Genomic DNA, 19,468 nt, shown 5'->3' on the forward strand with positions numbered 1-19,468 from the left:
CAACAATGATCCCTTGATCCCTTCGTTAGTCCAAGGCTCCAAGCTCATAAGTGGAGTCTCGTATAAGTATGCAGCATCCTATTTTCTAGATATGCATGATATCTGGTTTGTCTATAACTCAAATCCATATATCATATCATATGTCTTTCTTCCGCAGCACGTAGGCTTCGATAAAAGCATGGTAGTTTTGGTCGAACACTGCATATTAAATAATGTAACAAAAGCATAGTGGCCGGTCTTAAATCTACTTCGACTCAGATGGAAAGGCTTGGGATATCTCCTCACTTGTTTGTTATTCGAATCCCCCTCTTCTTTCTTCTACTAACTTAATTTAAGCTTCTACCCTTGGTTAATATTCTAGATACATGCCTTATGTAGATATATCATGCATGATGTCCCCAAATCAGTAGTACAAATGCTCAAGTATGTACTTTGATCGATTTTCTTGTCGTTCTGGCGCTGCGGCTGACTTTTTAGGGCCCGAGTTCAAGCCTGACGGGTATTGGAAAGCCAGTACAAAAAGCATGAATCTTTGAACACATAATTGGATTATTATTTAATCCAACACTGAAAACTGAAAAAAAAGAAGAAGAAGAAGGAAGTCCTTTCTAGTTTCTTTTAAGTTTTATCAATTATATAGCGGCCATTTGACAACACCTACTTTGGCCCTAAATTTTTTGTCCAACTCAATCTAAATCTGTTTTATCTTTTATTTTCTCCTACTTTGAATTAGGGTATCGTCTCAACCATAGAAGAAATTTGTAATGTATGAACATAGAGAGAGAGAGAGAGAGAGAGAGCTGTATACATATGGACATGCATTTCCACAGAACAGTGAATCGCATAACACTTCTCTTGTCACCTTCGCAGTCACTGCATCTTGCAAAAGTATTAAAGGTGTATTAGGTATTTTTGGTTCACCATCAGGGGCATTATGGGTATCAAATTTTGGAAAGAAGCTTTCTGATTGGGTGGGCGGGCAGACCTATCAAATGGTAAATGCTCCCTACCTATCATGAGACGACGTCGTAACAAAATAACAAACATCTGGCTGTATTACCGTTTATGCTCGATGCCCATCCCATCAACGGCGGACATGCTATGCAGGCCTTGCGGTCCAACTGTACTTTGGACACACATTTCATTCCCCCTACTATTGAATAACCCAAAACAAATAATTAAGATAATTTCCATTGGTCAACATTTAACAGGTTTTTTTTTTTTTTTTTGGCAACACAACTAAAAGGTTTTGGCAACCAAATTTTCAATGGAAATTATTAATTTCATCCTATTGATGAGTACCCAACTAAATAACTTTTCCACATCGGGCAGGGACATATCCAAATTAGGAGAATAAAGAGGGGAAGGGATCAACCCTCTTCGAAGAGGAGCGTGGCACGAATTCCAGTGAGTTGAGGTTTTCTAGTCCTTAAAGAACTGTGAGTAAAGTTGATCTATATAAATACAACTCTTGAGTCCTGCCAAGCCTTCAAATAATTTATAGTGACATTGAAGTTTAACAAACATGTCACAGGGAGAAACAAGCCAGACCTTGTTATTCATCGAATACTCGAATTGCTTCCCACTAAAGCCGTTGTCCGAATGAGGTTTCTTTCCAAGCAATGGGAAGGGGTACGGTCCAGCCTGAATTGACCAAATGGATATCTGAAATTCTGGAAGATGATTCAGAGCATCGACTTGCACTTGCATCAACATGTTTATATAACAAAACAAATAGAGCATCATACTGATTATGGTGAAGGGCGCACATGTTTCAGATTAGGATGCTTATTCGGGCTTTGAGCACTTGGACTTCGTTGTTTAGTACCAAAAAAATCCTATTTCCCAAAATGTTAGGCACAATCTTGTGTGGAGGGTTAGGACTGTTAGGTTTAGACGAACAAGAATGAGGATTAGGACTGTTAGGTAAATTTGAAAATATTAGAATGCTCAAATATTAGGACTGTTAGGTTCATAAATTTGAGCATTCTAATATTTTCATAATCATCGTTAGTTTCCTTGAATGCAGGTATCATACAATTTAATTGGTTTAATTGTTTTTCAAGGTAGGATTCAATGAAGGTAAATAATAATGGTCCTGAAACTATATCTAGTGGTAAGACTACTCTTCCCTAGAGAGGGCTAATGATATTAATTTCAGTCTTCGGTCTGTAGATCAAAATCTAAAGTTTATGGTACCTCAAAATCTATGTACATAGGCTAGTTGTTAGCCAAATAGTCACCCTCAAGTATAAGGGGTACAAGTAATAGTATAGAGATTTAAGAAAGGTTGTCGAACTCATGAGGATTGGATTCCTTTCACTAGCTAGGGTGTTAACCTAAGGAGAGCTAGAATATGCAAATGTACAATCACAAACCTAAATTCACAAGGAAATCTAGGCTCATGGTGAGTATGTGCATTGTGGTGATTGTGAAATTGTTTGTTGGATAGAGTAGTGAACCAAATTAAATTAAATGCTCAAATGTAAACTAAATTACTCTAAACTAAACTAGTAATATAATGGATGAAGTTAGGGGTTGGATTGTCTACCACTAACCTCCCTTGCAAATATTGAAGTTCAAATACAAGTCATGCTATTCTAATTTTCCAATTACCCTCTTTGCATCCGGATAAGACTACAAAGGCTTAAACTCCTTTAATGTTATCAATTCCAACCAGATAAGTCTAGAATTAACTACCTAAGAACAATTCATATTACCAGTTAAGTCTCAATTCATTGTTCCTAGATGCATAAAGCTTTGAGTTTAGATAATCATGCAATCAAACCAATCCTAGATCTAGGTGATTTTAACTCACAACCTTCACATGCACATAGAGGATGCTATCATGCTATCAATGCTCAAAGTTAACTACTCCCTAAACATTTTTTCATGAGATGACAAACACAACACATTCAAAGTAGTTAAATTTGAATGAATGTATTCACTTCTTGAATTAGCATATGAAGATGAAAATAACAAATAACTTCAAATGTAAATTAAAACATCAATTCATACAAGTTTGGCTAGGGTTGAACCAACAAAGTACTACTCACTCAAAATTACATATACTAACTTCAAAATCAAATTAAACACCAAAATATAATCTAGAGTAAAAGGGATAGAGTTGGCTTAGTGGTGTGTCGGATGGTCCCTAAGCTCACGTCTTGGTAGTGATGGTGGTGGTGGTGATTCCCTCTCCTTCTTGCTCTTGAAGATTTGATGATAAAAGATAGTGAAGCTTGTATTATGTATTATGTGAATAGGTGGAGTAGATGGAGAAAATGATGATAGAAAAGAGAGTGGAGAAATGATGTAGTAGTGGTGGTGTTAATGGAGGTAGATGATAAGAAATTATGGTGGTGATGGAGGAGATAGAGTAGTATGGATAGTATGAGTTTGGATTTTGGGAGGTGGAGATGGAGGTTTTGTGAAGGAGATGAAGAGAGAAAGAAGATGTAATGGATGAAGGAATTGGTTCTTGAGAGTGAGAGGAGAAGGTGTTTATATAGGGAAGAAAAAGAAGGAAGTAATGATAAATAAAACAAAGCATGAAGGGGGAGTATGAGAGTGTTGATGATTTATTACAGAGATTGGAGCAAAAAAATATATCCAAGGAAAAAGAAAAAAGCATCTAGCTTTCTTTATGTGGGTGGGAAACATGAACATGATGAATGTTGAGCTGTTTTTAGATCACTTTCTGTCCCTTTATTCCTTCAATTATTTCTCCACCAAGACTTCAGAATGTGCATCTGATTTCTTCATATCAAATATTCCTCTATGAGTTTAGATCATTCTGATCAAATTTCAGAGCTTAATTCCATGTGGTTGGGCCGAAAACGCTGCTGGACTCCTTACAGGTCCAGTTTTCCAGTTTTGCTTCTACAGAAAATTGGACTGACTGTTTGAAGACCTTCCACTCAAAACTAGCTCTGGAACTCTTCATAACAAATGATCCTTGGGATGTCTAGAATGAAACTAAAGAGTTTCAATTCATTCGGATTTCGTTTGGTCAAACGACTACCCCTCCTTTCTTGTCTAGCTCACTTTCTCCTAGCCGGAGTAATTAAGAAAATGTTCTAAGGTTGACTTTTTAGTGCATTTCCATTCTTCTCCATTATTTCCTAGCATGATAAGGAAAACATAATAAATATATATATATAAATAAACACAAAGGTTAAGCAAAAGTACAGAATTAGGGAAATAATGAAATTCAATTAGTCAACATTAAATTTGGACTTTAGAACAAGTGATTTCCATGTTTTAGGACACAAATATGTATATGAATTATGATCCAACACTAGTGTCATCAAAAAAATGTACACCGGCTAGTTCTGTTATTTTCCTAAACCCGAAACCCTATAAAACTATGATTTCGTCTTATAATTTTGACTCAAGTTAAATTTTAAAAGATAATGTTTATGGAAAATCTCTTAAATTTATCTCTTAAAAACTTATAGTAATTGTAATAGTGGGCGGATTTGGTCCTCCATTATGTGTGCAAGGCCTTTTGCTCTTGCATCTGGAATATTATGAAATAGAGCCTCTTTTTCATATTATTTTCACATTTAAACTTTTCAAATTCTCAGTTAATCGAATGTTGAGTTCTCTTTCTGTCTTACTTGAATGAAACCCCCTATGCTTTGTCGTCTAAAAGAATGTTTAATCATTAAACGAGTGTAACCCACTCAATTAAGTACAACTCAAATACTATTTATTACTCAAAACAAGGGGATGATTTTAACTTTGAACTAGCAAACAATGCTCTCGCTGCGAGAGCTCCGAACACTAACAAACCCTAGCCGCTTTGGCTCAAGGCTCCATCAATGGCGTACGGCGTCGACGTTAAGCAGATCACCCCTTTCTGCCTCTCGCTGTCTCTTTGCAGCAAGCCAAGGTCGAGTTTATTCGGCAAGTTTTCAATTGGAGTTCTCTCTCGCTAAGGGGACATACTTGGGTTTCACCCCTACCGCAAAACACCGGAATGGATTCGAAGTGGAGGGCGGTTTTGCCATCACCGGCCTACCATCTACGAAGATTTCGGATTGGTTTTGATGGCGAAGAGGTGGCCCTATGCTTTATTAAATGCGTCGAGATCTTTGGGATCCGGGTCAGCCTCGATAGTTGGGTGAGAGATGCCGTGTGAGGCAGCATGCGATGGTTGTTTCCTGGGTTTGGCTAAGGAGAATGGTAGCGATATGGAGTGGTGGCGGAACAGATCGGTGATTCTTGACCTTGGGCCGGAATCAACATGTTCATGCCGGAGGTCCAAACGCAAGGCGTGGAGGTGGGCTTTGGGTGCTCTGGTCAATGGGTGTGGTGAACAATGTCGCTACGCACTATAATGGTTGTGCAGAGCTGGACATGGTGGTGTTCGGCTTGGCCGAGATTGCTGGTGCTGCAAATGGATGGATGCTCACCCCGTGGTGGGTGCCCAGATCAGTTGGGTGGCCCAACTCTAATGGAGTGCAGATTTGGTAGCCCAAAACAATTTGGAGGCCCAAACCAGAAGGGGTGCCCAAATCTGTTGAGTTAATGGGTGTGAAGTGGGTGTCCAAAGTATTTTGGAATGTGGGAACCAAACTAATGAACTTAGGTTCTATGGGGTTTCGTATTTGGGATCCCAGAGGATTAATCAGAATCACTATGCTTATGTTTATCATAGGTGCTGCGAGCTTGTATACTATGGGGTTAGTTTTACACCAAGTAAATGAATCTTCTAGAGTACCACAATTGCGTGCATTTGCAAAGGAGGATTCAAGCTATTTTATTTTATGTGAAACAACTTTACATAGTTATATAGGCTCTTTCAATAATTAAGCAAGATCTGTAACAGTGAATGGTACCGGGTGTCTATATGGACCGTTCGTATGTGCCGTTCTAGCCGTTCAATCAATGAAATTCTTTTGAACTAAAAAAATTACTCAAACCAAGGGTCAAATAGTATTTGATATCTAATGATTATTTAATTATAAAAGATCTTCTGCAATATTAATAATGGTTTAGGGTTTAAATGTATGACTAATACAATTTATTAATTAACAAATATCAAATAATAGGGTTACGCCTCCAAATTAAGGTTTTAAATTTCTTCGAAACTACCGAATTTTCGTCGAAATTTTCGTAATAGTGCCGAAATGAAATTCATATGCTATATCATTTCCATCAGGAGTTTTCCGAAATTTTCCGTACATTTTCGTTGTGTGCTCTTCCTCGGCACCGGCGCTCTCTTCCTCGACACCGGCGAGCTCTTCCTTGGCACGGACACCGACGAGTGGAGTATCGCTTCACTTTATCAAGGAGGAACAATACTATCTAATCTACCAGCATGAGCAGTTCAAGTCGGAATATATCAGTTTACCTTTAACCTATTCTCCAAAGGGGAGGCCGTGTACGTTGATTAATAATAATCATCATCTTATCACCTTTAATCTGGGTTTTGCTTCGGATTTGATAGGCGGCACACCTTTTCAACAGGTACTGTTCTATGACTCGGTCAGCAACTTTGATTGCAGCGAGGTATCTCTGGTTCCCCCACACAAGCTTACAATGAACAAGGGCAAGTATTACATCCTATGGTCTTGCCTTGTTTGGGTGAGAGAGGGGATTATGTGCCCGCTCACAGTCACTCTACTGCTCGGGCGGAGGTGACCCGTCGTCGAGTGCATGGTCACAGCACGGTGGATGTACGACCAACACGTCACTGAGGAAATTTTGAGAGACTATTTTGACAGGTCGGGCTTTAACTTGCAAGAGGTGGAGATCCTAGAGCCTGGGCTAGGATATTTGTTATTCGAGAGTAATTATGCAGTCTATAATCTGATGTATGGACAAGAGGAAGCAGAGTATTATGTGGGTGACTCAAATGGCACTATTTTGTTGGCCAAGCTCGAAAATCTTTACCTGACATTTGATTAAGCCAACGAGTATCTGGTGACTGTTGATGACCTGCAAAAGTATTTTTGTAGGTATGGCTTCACTTGACCCGAATAAACATAATGTGCATACCTTCACATTCAATTGAACATTTAATGAGGATTCTTCACAAACATTGCATATGGGAAGACTAAAATATGATACTTTTTTGTTTGAGCATTCATTATGTATTTTTTGTTATGAGTCATGTTTGTCCTATGTATAAGTTTATTGAAATTTTAGACGAAGCTGTGTGAACACTTTCATGAGTCACAATATTTGTTCAAATCCATCATATTTATAAGTTTACTGAGATCTTAGATCAAGTTACACAAACATAATGTATGAATTTGTTAGAGCATCATTGATGTTATATTGTTATAGTTCTAAGATATTAAAGAAAATTAAATAATTGATGAGGAATCCTTACAAATCTTGCATCTAAGAAGAATAAAGTATCATACCTTCTCGTCTGAGCATTCACATTCATTATGTATTTTTTTCATTTGAATGTAAGAGATAACATCTTGTCAACATTAAGCACCTTTTTCTTCTGCTTGTTATCTTGGAAGAAGTGTTCTTGCGCACAAACAATGATGGACTGGCCATCGTCCAATATAAGCTCTGCATGTGGCTGGCCGAATAAGATGGAAAGGACAGAGTATGGACTCTTGAAAATAATCATGGCTTCCCCTTCTCCATGTCGCTCAACCCTTTCAATTGGGTGTCCACAGCTACATGCATCATCCATCCAAATTGCAAAGCAAAATAAATATTAGTTATGAATTGGACACCCAAATTCATCAAAGGGAATCAACTACACTCAGCCAATATTTGCAGACCTGAATAATGGTATAAGACAACATTTGAAAACTCATAAATTAATCACACAGAGGATGGCTCATAATAATTTACACGAAAGTGGGTATGAAGTTATGAATTAATGGATTGTATATGTTTCCAATGTCATCTGTTAACATATAATTACTTTTGCATGCACAAAATTAAAGTTTTTTTTTTTTTTCCCTAAAATGAAAAACTCAACAAAAATTTATATAAATCATCAATTTATGATAAAAGGATAAAAAAGATCCAAGTACAATTAATCCTAACAAAGAATCTATATCATAATATCATATAAAAGTAGTTCATGAATTACCATCGAATATGTATTTTTGCACCCAAAAAATAATAATAATAAAAAGAATAAAATTAGAAATTTAAAGACATACTTATACCATTTGGTTAACATTGTTTATGTTGTCTTATTTCTATCAATAATTAGGATTCTAATCCAACTATTAGAACAATTATAAACCAAAATGTCTCATGTTAGCAGTTGAATTTTCAATTTTGGACAAGACTTGAAAACTCAGCCAAATAGACCCGAATACTCACATAATAAAGCCAATTCCCCTCAAGCCAAAATGAAGGAAGTTGTATACCAGTAACACCACGTGGTGTTACTAGTATGGTGTTACTGGTATACAACTTCCTTCATTTTGACACCGAAAGAATGGTGCCAAATTTGATTTGACATCTGACAGTGGTTTTTTAGGTGATGACGGCTGTCATGGCACCATTAGGTTGTTGCTGCTCTTTGTCTCATTAGAAATTGGATCAAAGGGGACTGACATTTGAAGGGTGGCTGCATAGTGGCTAATGTGATGAATGGTGTCAATTGTAGTCAACTCACACCAATAATTGATGGTGTCCTATAGCCAAATTTCTAGTAGTGCACACAGCAACACAAACAAACCCAGAATGTGAATCCAATCAAATCAAGAAAACAAGGAACCCCAATTGAACAAGAAGCTGACCTAATTTATTGCATTCGAGAGTGAGGACAATTTCAGATGCAGATAGAGATAATCAAGGCAGCACAAAAGCATGAATCTTTGAACGCATAATTGGACTGTATGCATGACATTTAATCCAAAATTGAAAATTGAAAATTGAAAAAAAGAAAGAAAAGAAGTCCTTTCTCCTATGGGCTATGGTCCTTTCTTCTAGTTTTTATCCAATCATCTTATATAGCAAGAAAGAAACTTGTAACATATGAACACACACACACACACACACACACAGAGAGAGAAAGAGAGAGAGAGAGAGCTATATATGTGTGGACATGCATTTCCAAAGAACAGTAAAAGAACGAAGAAATAGAGCGAGCTATGGACTATGGTCATTTTGCAGGAACAGTAAAAAAACTCATAAAGAAATGTCAGGGCATGGGTTGCCTTGTTAAAGAGTCGCAAATCACTTGTCTTGTCTCCTTCGCAGCATCCGGTGTCCACCTCACCATCATGGTTCTTGCCTCAGCGGGTGTGTGCTCAGCACACAAATTAACCTTCAGCACCGGAGGAGTGGAGACAGCAGATGGGTCCCAGAAGATGGACGATGAAGGAAGCATGTAGACACCGTTTATGTGTGTCAAAGTCTCAGGTGGGGCAATCTTGATTGATGTCGTCAAAGCATCATCCGCTGCCGCCAGGAAGGCGTTAAAGGGACTGACCCACAAAAACGGCTCTGTTGGGCGGTCATGAAAGAAGACCGGTGCCTACCTCAAGTTGACGGTGACGATGGGGATGCTCGGGTCGACGACGCTAGTCCACTGACCAGACCCTCCTTTGATGACCGGCAGCCCGACGCAGATGGCTGCAGGGTCGGTCGGGTCGAGTAAAGTAGAATCTTAAAGACCGTTTGAAGGTTTCGCGCTCTTTTTAACCAATTCTGTTGAACCACGCCGACGATGTCAATGTATCTGAGCTACTACCACTGGAATTTAAGGAGTTACAACCTCGTTACTTGCTATATCCTAGCCAAATCTCGCTTGCTAACTACCCTTGGAGTGCCTTTGTTTGATTTTTCAAACGGCAATGCGGTCATCAAGGAAAGAAATAGAGATGACACAAAAACAAAAACAAATAATGTTTGTTTGTTTATACGTTTTTATTTCACCATGAGAAAAAAAATCTGCACGCAGTAGGATTATATCAACAAACATGACCCATGAAAAAATACATAATGAATGTGAATGCTCAAACGAGAAGTTATGATACTTTATTCTTCTTAGATGCAAGATTTGTGAGGATTCCTCATCAATCATTTAATTTTTTTTAATATCTTAGAACTATAAGAGTGTGTTTGGATGAGGGAAAAAATGATGGAATTTAATTGAAAGTGAGGATTTCATAATTCCTAAAAACTAATTCCCTCGTTTGGCATTATCAGATTGAAAATTTTAAATTTCTCTATGGAAAAAAACGAAGGAATTCGTTATTTAAATTCCTCACTTCAATTTCCACCAAAATAGGTGTCATTTACGAATTCCTTTGTAGTATTCAATTTTTATTTCCAAAACAAGATTTTTTTTCTATTTTATCTTTTTATTTGTTTTAAAGTTTCTTAATTTATTACACATTTCAAATCCTAAATAGATACAACCAAACAATAGAAATTGCAATTAATGGAATTTTAGATTGATGGAGTTAAAGATTCCATCATTTATAAATTCCTAGGGATTTTATAATTTTCTCATCCAAACGCACCGTAAAACGTCAAATGATGCTCTTATCGAAACAAATTCATACATTATGTTTGTGTAACTTGATTCACTTAGTTTTTCTTTTGGATTTCTATTGAAGGTTTTGAGCGTTTTGTTTAATTTTTTTTGAAGAACCAGCTGAGAAGTCGGACCACTCCGACGACGTCAAGTCACGGAGTTCACCGGCCAGCGAAGCAGTTTCTCAAAAGACTTCAGGTAAGTGCTCGCTTATTTTGTTCACTTAGTTTTTCTTTTGGATTTCTAGCGAAGGTTTTGAGTGTTTTGTTTAATTTTTTCTGAAGACCCCGCTGAGAACAACCACTTAGACGACGTCAAGTCATAGAGTTCATCGGCTGGCGAAGCAGTTTCTCAAAACACTTCAGGAAGTGTTCAGGTTAGTTTTTCTTACATTTTTTGTGTGGACTATATCACTAGCTTTTCTTTCGAGGCCCATAGAGATTGGGGGCCCTAGGTCTGGTCCTAGTCCACCTAGTCCCAGGGTTGGGCCTGTTAATGCTTGTCAAAAGAAGAAATACATATGTTTCAAGAAAACCTCAGTTTGTGTATAGCCCCCGACCAACATTCCGAATGCTTCCTCCGTTTGCAAGACGTTTTTCATGTATTGTAATTGCCCTCTATTCATCTTCATGCATTGGTGTAGAAAAGCGAAGGCTTTGTCCAGCACATCTTTAATTGAGGTCACATTTGTTTTCTAAACAAAATTTTAAATAGATTTTTATGTGAAACTAATTTAATCAACATATATACACAATATACATATAGTTTGCTTTTTACCGTTTGATTCAAGTGGTGGTACAAGCCAAGCCATGGGTCAACTGAACCGGAGAGCGTGTTGTAAATTCTTCCTTGAAAGTTACCTCTAATCCTTCTGATTTTGTTGAAGTCATCTCGATCTGTATATACAGTTAATAACATATAAGATCATAAACTCACTCAAATTAAACAAAACAAAAAATCATAAACTCCTGATAATTCTCTTACCGGCGTAATCGTATACAACATTGTTATCTGTATGATGAACGCTGATTCTGGAATCCCCTCCTAGTACTACACCTCCCTAAAACCAAAATTGGTTGTCCCTTTGCGCACCATCTAAAAACAACAATGAAACTTTTAAATACAAACAGTTTCATTTATGTGTAGACAAGGAAATTGTTGCAAGGAGGTAAAGTGCTGGAGAATTTAAACGTTTGGAAGAACGCTGAAAGGAATTGGGGACTAAGGCAACCACTCTAGCAATCATTTACCATAACAAGTTAACAACACAATTTTGGCACATGTTCATTCATGGTAAATGAATTTCATGACAAAGACAAGAGCTAGTCATAAAATTGGCTAATTGCTATAATAAATTCGACACCTAATTCCATTTACAAAACGAGTGTATGAACCTCTACACCTAATTCCCAGAAAACACAACACTTCAAAAGTTGTCAAAAGACCACTCCCAACTGGCCGCAACTTTGTGCGTTCCACCTAAATTACAGCCTTTTGATCAGCGAAAGTTACAAACAAGTCCATGTCTAGAGAAACAAAAGGTGCCTACAATTTTTCTCCTCTTCAATTTTCACATCAATCATTTGATTTAGCATTCCCTAGGCATTAAGCATTTTAGATTGAAACCGCTTAGCAACTAACAATTGATCCTAATGCCAATCAAAACTCTTATATATTCATATGCACACCACCATGTCTACACAGAAAATTAACTTGTACTTGGGTACCAGTCACAGACACAAGAGGGCAGTGAGCTCAACAAATTCGACACAAAATTTGATACACAATGAGATTATAGATAAAGCAGGATATGAATGAACTAAGAAACTAAAGCTCAACCAAATCAAGAACCATTCTTTCCCCAATTTTACAGTACCAATTTTCAGAACAATGTAAAGAAGAAGAAGGAATATTACTAACTTACGAGGAAAAGAAGATTTCAATTTCTGTTACTTGAGGGTTCGGGTTTAGGGCTCAGGACAACAAAGCATAGAGGATTTGCTTCTGCTTCTTTTAGAGAAGTGAGGAGGTTTTAGGGAAGATGAGCAGTTTTTCCAGTTTGTATACGAGTAAATACGTTGAGTTTCAACGAGGATTGTTTTTCCATCTAATGTGTAGGTTCAATCAACTTCATCTAAAATTTCAATAAACTTATAAACATAACAAATATGACTCATGAAAAAATACACAATGAATGCTCAAACGAGGAGGTACGTTTTGTGAAAAAAAAAAAACGAGAAGGTTCTCAAATGCAAGATTTGTGAGGATTCCTCATCAATCATTTAATTTTCTCTAATATCTTCGAACTATAACATTACAACATCAAATGATGCTCTTATTGAAACAAATTCATACATTATCTTTGTGTAACTTGATCTAAGATCTCAGTAAACTTATAAATAGGACAAATTTGAACAAATATTGTGACTCGTGAAAGTGTTCACACAGCTTCATATAAAATTTCAATAAACTTATACATAGGACAAACATGACTCATAAAAAGAATACATAATGAATGCTCAAACGAAAAGGTATCATATTTTAGTCTTCCCAAATGCAAGGTTTGTGAAGAATCCTCATCAAATGTTCAATCTAGTGTGAATACGCGCACATCATGTTCATTCGGGTCAAGTGAATTTCCAATTAGGTCAATCAGGTCCGCTAGTCATGTCTAGAGATGGCAATGGGGAAGGTAGGGTAAGGGGAATAAATTATCATCCCCATACCCGACTTCAATCCCCTTCCCCTTACCCGCCCCAATTCCCCGTAATAAGATACTGGGGATTCCCCATCTCCGTCCTCATTGGGGATTAGCTCCCCGTATCCGCCTCAATCCCCGTTAACAATATTACTACTTTATTATATAAAATTCATACAAAAAATTAGATTGTAAAATATGAAGTTAAAATCAACCATGAAAATAAAATAAATTTCTTATTTCAATCATTAAAAATTGACATGTTGATAAAGATCTTTTATTAAAAGAATCTTCCTTTTTTTGAACATGTTTGTTAACAAAATTTAAATATTGACAAAAAGATGAAATTTACATAAATATTTATTTATAAATAATATCAAATAATAATAATAATAATAATATATTTCAGATAATTCTTATTGGGTGGGTATGGGGATGTAGATCAAAATATCTTATTATTTTGAACATACCAAAAGATGCTAGGTATTAACATCAAATAACATTCTTATTGTTACAATTTAGGAATTTTTTTTTTTGAAACTTCTATGAAGAAATGCTATTGAATGTTGCATTACTTGTAACTTAATCTCAATTAAACATGTAGGAAATATAGGGACAAATGCTGTGAACCATGCCGCCGAAATTAAACTTCATGATGAACTAGGCAAAAAGCCCGCGCAGCGCTGCGGGTATATTATGGAGTATGGATATGGTTGAATTTACGTCCAAATTATGTTATAGATATACTACACAGTAAAACTACATTATACATTGTTCTATATTATAGATATAGTACATTGAAATACACTGTTCTAAGTTATAGATATATTACATTGAAACTACGTTATGGCCAGATGTCAAAGGCTACAGATGCTAACCAAAAATCTGGTGCCTTTTCCAGATTGCAAATCTGGTATCTTTGCCAGATTTCCAAAAATAGATATGCTAACCAAGTAGTTGTTTATGTACATTGTGCAAAAAATGGTTAGGCTTGGCCAAAACATGTGAAGATTGTTAACTATTTACATCAAGTCTTCAGATGAGTCTTCAAGTGAATCTGTGGAGATGTCGCCCCTGCAATAGAAAAAAATAACATGAGAGTTGTATATATTGAATTTTATGAATCGTGTAAAAATTATAGCAGAAAGTATCTGTGCTCACGTTTTGAGATTTTTGCTTGGATGTGTTTTGGAAAGTTGCTTGTCAGACGATTCAATGTTCCTTCTTTTTGATGTTGCAACTTTGTTGGGTGTTGAGTTTGAGGGCTGGATGCTGTTGGGTGTTGAGTTTGAGGGCTGAATTCTCTGCGTTGGAGTTAGTCCATGAATATCTTCATGGATTGCCTTGACAATCACATTTTGTGCAGTGCCTATTTCGAGTTCCAGCAGTTTGATTTGTCCTTCTGTTCAGAGAACTTCTAGTGGTAGTATATTTGGATTGTCATGATTTTTGTTCAGGATGAGGTCTTCACATGTTGTACCAAATAGTTCCTCTGCTTGATGCTTCTTCAGTTTCATCATTTATCAATGCAGTTACCATGAATCTGCATAAAGAGAAAAGAGAAAAGAGAATTTGCATTAGGGTCAGTAACTGAAGTTGGTACTACAGAGCGAAAAAATTATATTGGTGTTTGAAACTTTATTTAATACAGTAAAGTACACCAATATTCATGAAAGCTGCAACACCATGCAATCATCAAAACTTGCAGAATCGTATAAAGAAAATAATGACATCAACAATTGAAAGTTGCCACTTTATACTCTTCCCATGATTCCAAACTACAGTTGCATCAGCTATATCCTTATTATGTTCAGGAGATGCTAGTATTCACAAAAGATGCAGAACAGTTAAATTGAGCAGTCCATGATTGATACCTTTAGTTATATGCTTATCCAACTACATGCTTATAAGCTATTATTTGTGTACCAGACACTAACAGTAAAAAAGGCAGATTATACCTCCTTCCTTACTCATCAATCAACTCCTTGTAATTCATGGCAGCCATATACTTTGACAGAACCTAAAGTTTTTTACTCAAGTATGTAATCAGATAAAGCTGATAACTAATCTCAATGTCTATATAAGATCAAATATAAAGCACAATATTTTATAATCTAGTATTATCAACAATTTCAAGGAGTTTTTGTAGTGAACTGGATCCACTATCCACCAGACCTGGATTTCTGGTTCTCAATCCTAAACAGCATGAAGTGCTCGCTTTCATTTTATTGTTCTAAATTTTCTCTAAGGTGCTCTACTGTTTCCAGAAACCAAGCCAACTTAGAGACGTGGTATGTAAGTTGAAGACACAATAATAGGCTTAAAGTCCCTAAACTTCTGCCAAATCAAATGTAGAAGAGAGTTTCAGATACCATGGAAAGTGATGACGCATAGGGCACCAAACTGACCATGAAAACTCATGTTTCTGGAAGCAGGTTAAAAACAGAAATGGCCGAAGGCAATGAAAATAAAATAAAGGAAACGCCTAATCCTAATAAAGTTTCAGTCTTTATAGAGGCACGAATTGGCTCAATAGTTCTTGAACTTCTACATTTCTAAAAAAAAAAGAAAAAAGAAAAAAGGATTGAGAATGTCAAACTTTAGCCTACAGTATAAACCCTCTTTTTATCCCTTATGGTTTACTTGTAGTTAGCAGTCATAAGTATTCCTTGAAAGATGAAATCTGCACTCTTTAACTTGGAATTTCAATTCTAATAAAACTAGTCCTTGATATTAATTTGGCAATCACATGCAGCCATAATGAAAACAGAATGCAGGTTACATTAATGAGGAGATTGATGGAAATGGGTTAAAAACGACATCCCTAAAAAACATGCTTGAGCATATAATCAGATATTTTCCTATGTCCTAGGCGACTTTACTTTCACAGCAAGTTTGATAATCACGCAAAGAAAACTCAGGTTATAAAAGAAGAAAGTTCAGTTAAGCAATCAAGTAGTTATGTCCACAGTCAAGCAATCACAGAACTGCTTGATCGGAGCCAAAATGTAAGAAATTGATAAAAACCCTATACAGGTTGAAGAGTAAGGCTTCAAGTAGTATAACAGAACTTTTACGGAAAAAAAAAACAGTATAAACAGAATTTAGTGTCTCATACTGAATAAAAATGATTATTGATGGCTGTGTATGTGAGATCCAAAATTTTCTCTATGTCATGACTTAGGTTAAGCACACAATACTCATATATATAATGGGGCTTTCCGGATGTACTACCCCAAATAGAAATAACTATTGATGGCTGTGTATGTGAGATCCAAAATTTTCTCTATGTCATGACTTAGGTTTAGCACTACTCATATATATAATGGGGCTTTCCGGATGTACTACCCTAGAAAAAGACATAAACTAATTAGTGTTCAGTTGAGAAGGAAAACAGGAAATATATGGATATGGAAAACTGAGAAAAAGGTATAGTAATATGGTAGAATTAGAGTGTAGGAAACACTTGGAGAAAGGCAGTTTTTGAAATGTGTTTGTATGCTGTATTTTCATAGTTTTTTGAATATTAATACTCCTTTTTCTCATAGTTTTTTGAATATTAATACTCCTTTTTCATTACCCTCTGCAGCAATCAAATTCTTGTTGAACTGCATGAGTAGTTAGCTATATTTGGTGTTTAACTTAAAGACATCAAAAATGTCAAGTAACTCTATTGAAAACCTAGAATTCATCAATCACATCACAACAGGAGTTCTCATGCAGGTAAAAATAAAATGCTCTAAATAAATTTGTAAAAAATAAAATAAAAAACATACACACACAGAAAAGAGGTAGTCTCACTCCTTAAGCTTTCCTCAATTCATAACACAAAGGACTCTATGATAATAGGTTCAACTTGCACCATATTAGATCAAATAGATGAAAAGCACTTTGTAATTAAATAAGATGTTACTAAACAACTTGCATTATCTCGGAGTTTTTCCAAATGCATATCAACCTCATAATGCTAAAAGGAAGACATCAGAAGATTTAAAAACAGAGTCTACTATTTCAATTGTAAATAATATGTATCTATAATAACTTCCATTCCAAATTAATTATATACACATAAGAAGGTTGTTTATTTCACATGGACCTTGTTGCGTAAGTTTCTAGCCATTTTAGCATGAGCAACCTCTTCAGTAAGCTCCATATTTAACTGTGCTTCTGCCTCTTCCTCTTCTAGCCTCTTTTCCTGCAAGTATATTGCTCAGAAGTTAAAAAACTATCAAGAAATGATTAACCAAGATGCTATGAATACCTGTAATACCAAATCACCAGCATTACCGAACCTCAAATGATAAAGAAAACTATCATGGTGGAAAGTGTAACTCATAGTACATCATTTTGGGATATACCTGTACATAAATTTAGGCAGAAGCTACAGCCACTTTTCCCCAAATTTTGCCATCAAAGTTTTTGCCATAACATGAACATCACTTTTCTGCTTATTATACTTCATAGTGTTTTTGAAAACTAACGCATCCACACTACCTTAACCCATAAAAGTGAAATATGTGATTGGCAATCTTACCTATTTCACCCTTTCATATATAACTAAGCTTTAGTTTTATTTATTTTTCACTTACTTCCTATAAATGAAGAAGAAGAAAAATTCTTGTTTACTGAGTGGATTTTGGAAGGGCTTATCACTGAACAAAGGGTGATTTGACACATATGCTATACCAAAAACTTATCCACTCATAGCTCAGTAAAACATTCTTTCGAGTTAGTTAGCATCTTAATTAGCAATGGTTTGGTTAGTATATTGTTGTACACTCCACACTTTGAACTGCAAGGTTTCTGTCAATTATGTAATGAATTTATTATGAGACCAATATATGCAGTTTTCTTTGCCTTCTAACGTAATAAGTATCTAAGCGTACTGAAAAGTATAGCTACAAAATTAGTTGACATATGCAAGTAACAAATACTAGTGCCAAGTACATGAAAGTAATTCACATCAATAGCAATTACTAAGGTATGTTCAATTTCTTGAAAGTTGTTGAAGCAAAAGTTATTAGGTTCAATAAATTCAAAAAAAAAAAAAAAAAGGAAGGGGCTCAGTGATCTGCCAGTATAAGACTCGATGGCATTGAAGAGTTAAAGCAAAAAGTAACCCATATTTCAAGATAAGAAAGATATCCATCCATTATGAATTCAGAACACAATTAATTCATCTACCTGACAACACTTGCAATACTTGATTTACTTACATATATGAATCAAGTGCAAATGAGAGAAAAATTGGACAGACAACTTTTGTATCTTTATACGTTTTTAAAAAGCCAGCACATGAGTTCGTAGAGATGGTAGGAACTACGGAAACAATAAAGAATGTGAGATTGTTGTACCTGTTGATCAATGTCAGACACACACACACACACACACAATCCTCCGAACTTCATCTTCTCGCTGGGATAGACCGGTCCTGCTATTCATTCTCCTCTTTCCTTGATTATCTATCTGATCAAATAATACAAAAAAAACCCACATCGTAGTTACTAAAAGTATTGGAAGATTCAATTTTGAAGAACCCAACCCAACAATCAATTGCTAAAAAATTTAAATAGTTTACCTTAGAATCGGGAGATTTGTCGACGCCGGGGGTTTTTAGAAGAACGAAAACATACAAAATGCGTACCCTGCTCCTATCCTCTCTCTCTCTCTCTAAGAACAAACGAACGAAGCTGTCGATCAAAACCTGTCTTAACTCATTCTCTCAGATTCAGAACCAAGTATCTGTCGTTGAGTTAAGCAAACACACGTAAAACTGAGCAGCACGACAGGTGTAAGGGAGTGACTACAACTGAGTAAAACAGCAAAAAAGAAAAGGGCGGAAACATCCTTCCACTATTCATTTTGTTTGTCCTTTTGCTGTTAATTAGTATAGTTAAAGTTAAATGGGGAAAATATGGATTCGGTCATCCATACAAAATTAATGCATCAAACTGAAACTACATATATGAAAAATGTGTGGTTCGAAAATCTATTGAAAAGAAGCATTACCGTTCAATGAAATGCTCGAGACTCGAGAGGGATGCATTAATTACCTTGAACAAACTGGAATGTCTCTTCTTTTGTCAGGCATGAATGCCATGATGAGGCACACTTGAATTTTTTCCATTTGATGACCATTCAAGTGCAGTGCGCAAATGAGTTTACACACTCGAGTAACATCATTCCCCATTGCATGTGTACGTTCTTATTCTTGCAAAGAAAATTGCTTAGTTCATGAGTATGATCGAGTTCAAAGAAGAACAATAGTAAATGCTTAGTTCATATAAAAT

The 19,468-nt window shown here is 36.0% G+C and overlaps 1 long non-coding RNA gene across 1 annotated transcript; it reads right to left on the bottom strand.

Annotated features, from left to right (window-relative positions):
* Positions 1-13,938: 13,938 nt before the first annotated feature.
* On the bottom strand, positions 13,939-18,962 carry LOC112167567. The gene is made up of 5 exons (XR_002923841.2): positions 18,757-18,962; positions 18,533-18,644; positions 17,275-17,373; positions 14,340-14,721; positions 13,939-14,252 (listed from the first exon to the last, which is right to left on the bottom strand). It is a non-coding gene; the product is annotated as an uncharacterized LOC112167567 (long non-coding RNA).
* Between the last annotated feature and the right edge of the window lie 506 nt (positions 18,963-19,468).

The sequence above is a fragment of the Rosa chinensis genome, chromosome 5 (assembly GCF_002994745.2).
Source record: "Rosa chinensis cultivar Old Blush chromosome 5, RchiOBHm-V2, whole genome shotgun sequence".
In the NCBI taxonomy this organism is placed as follows: Eukaryota; Viridiplantae; Streptophyta; class Magnoliopsida; order Rosales; family Rosaceae; genus Rosa; species Rosa chinensis.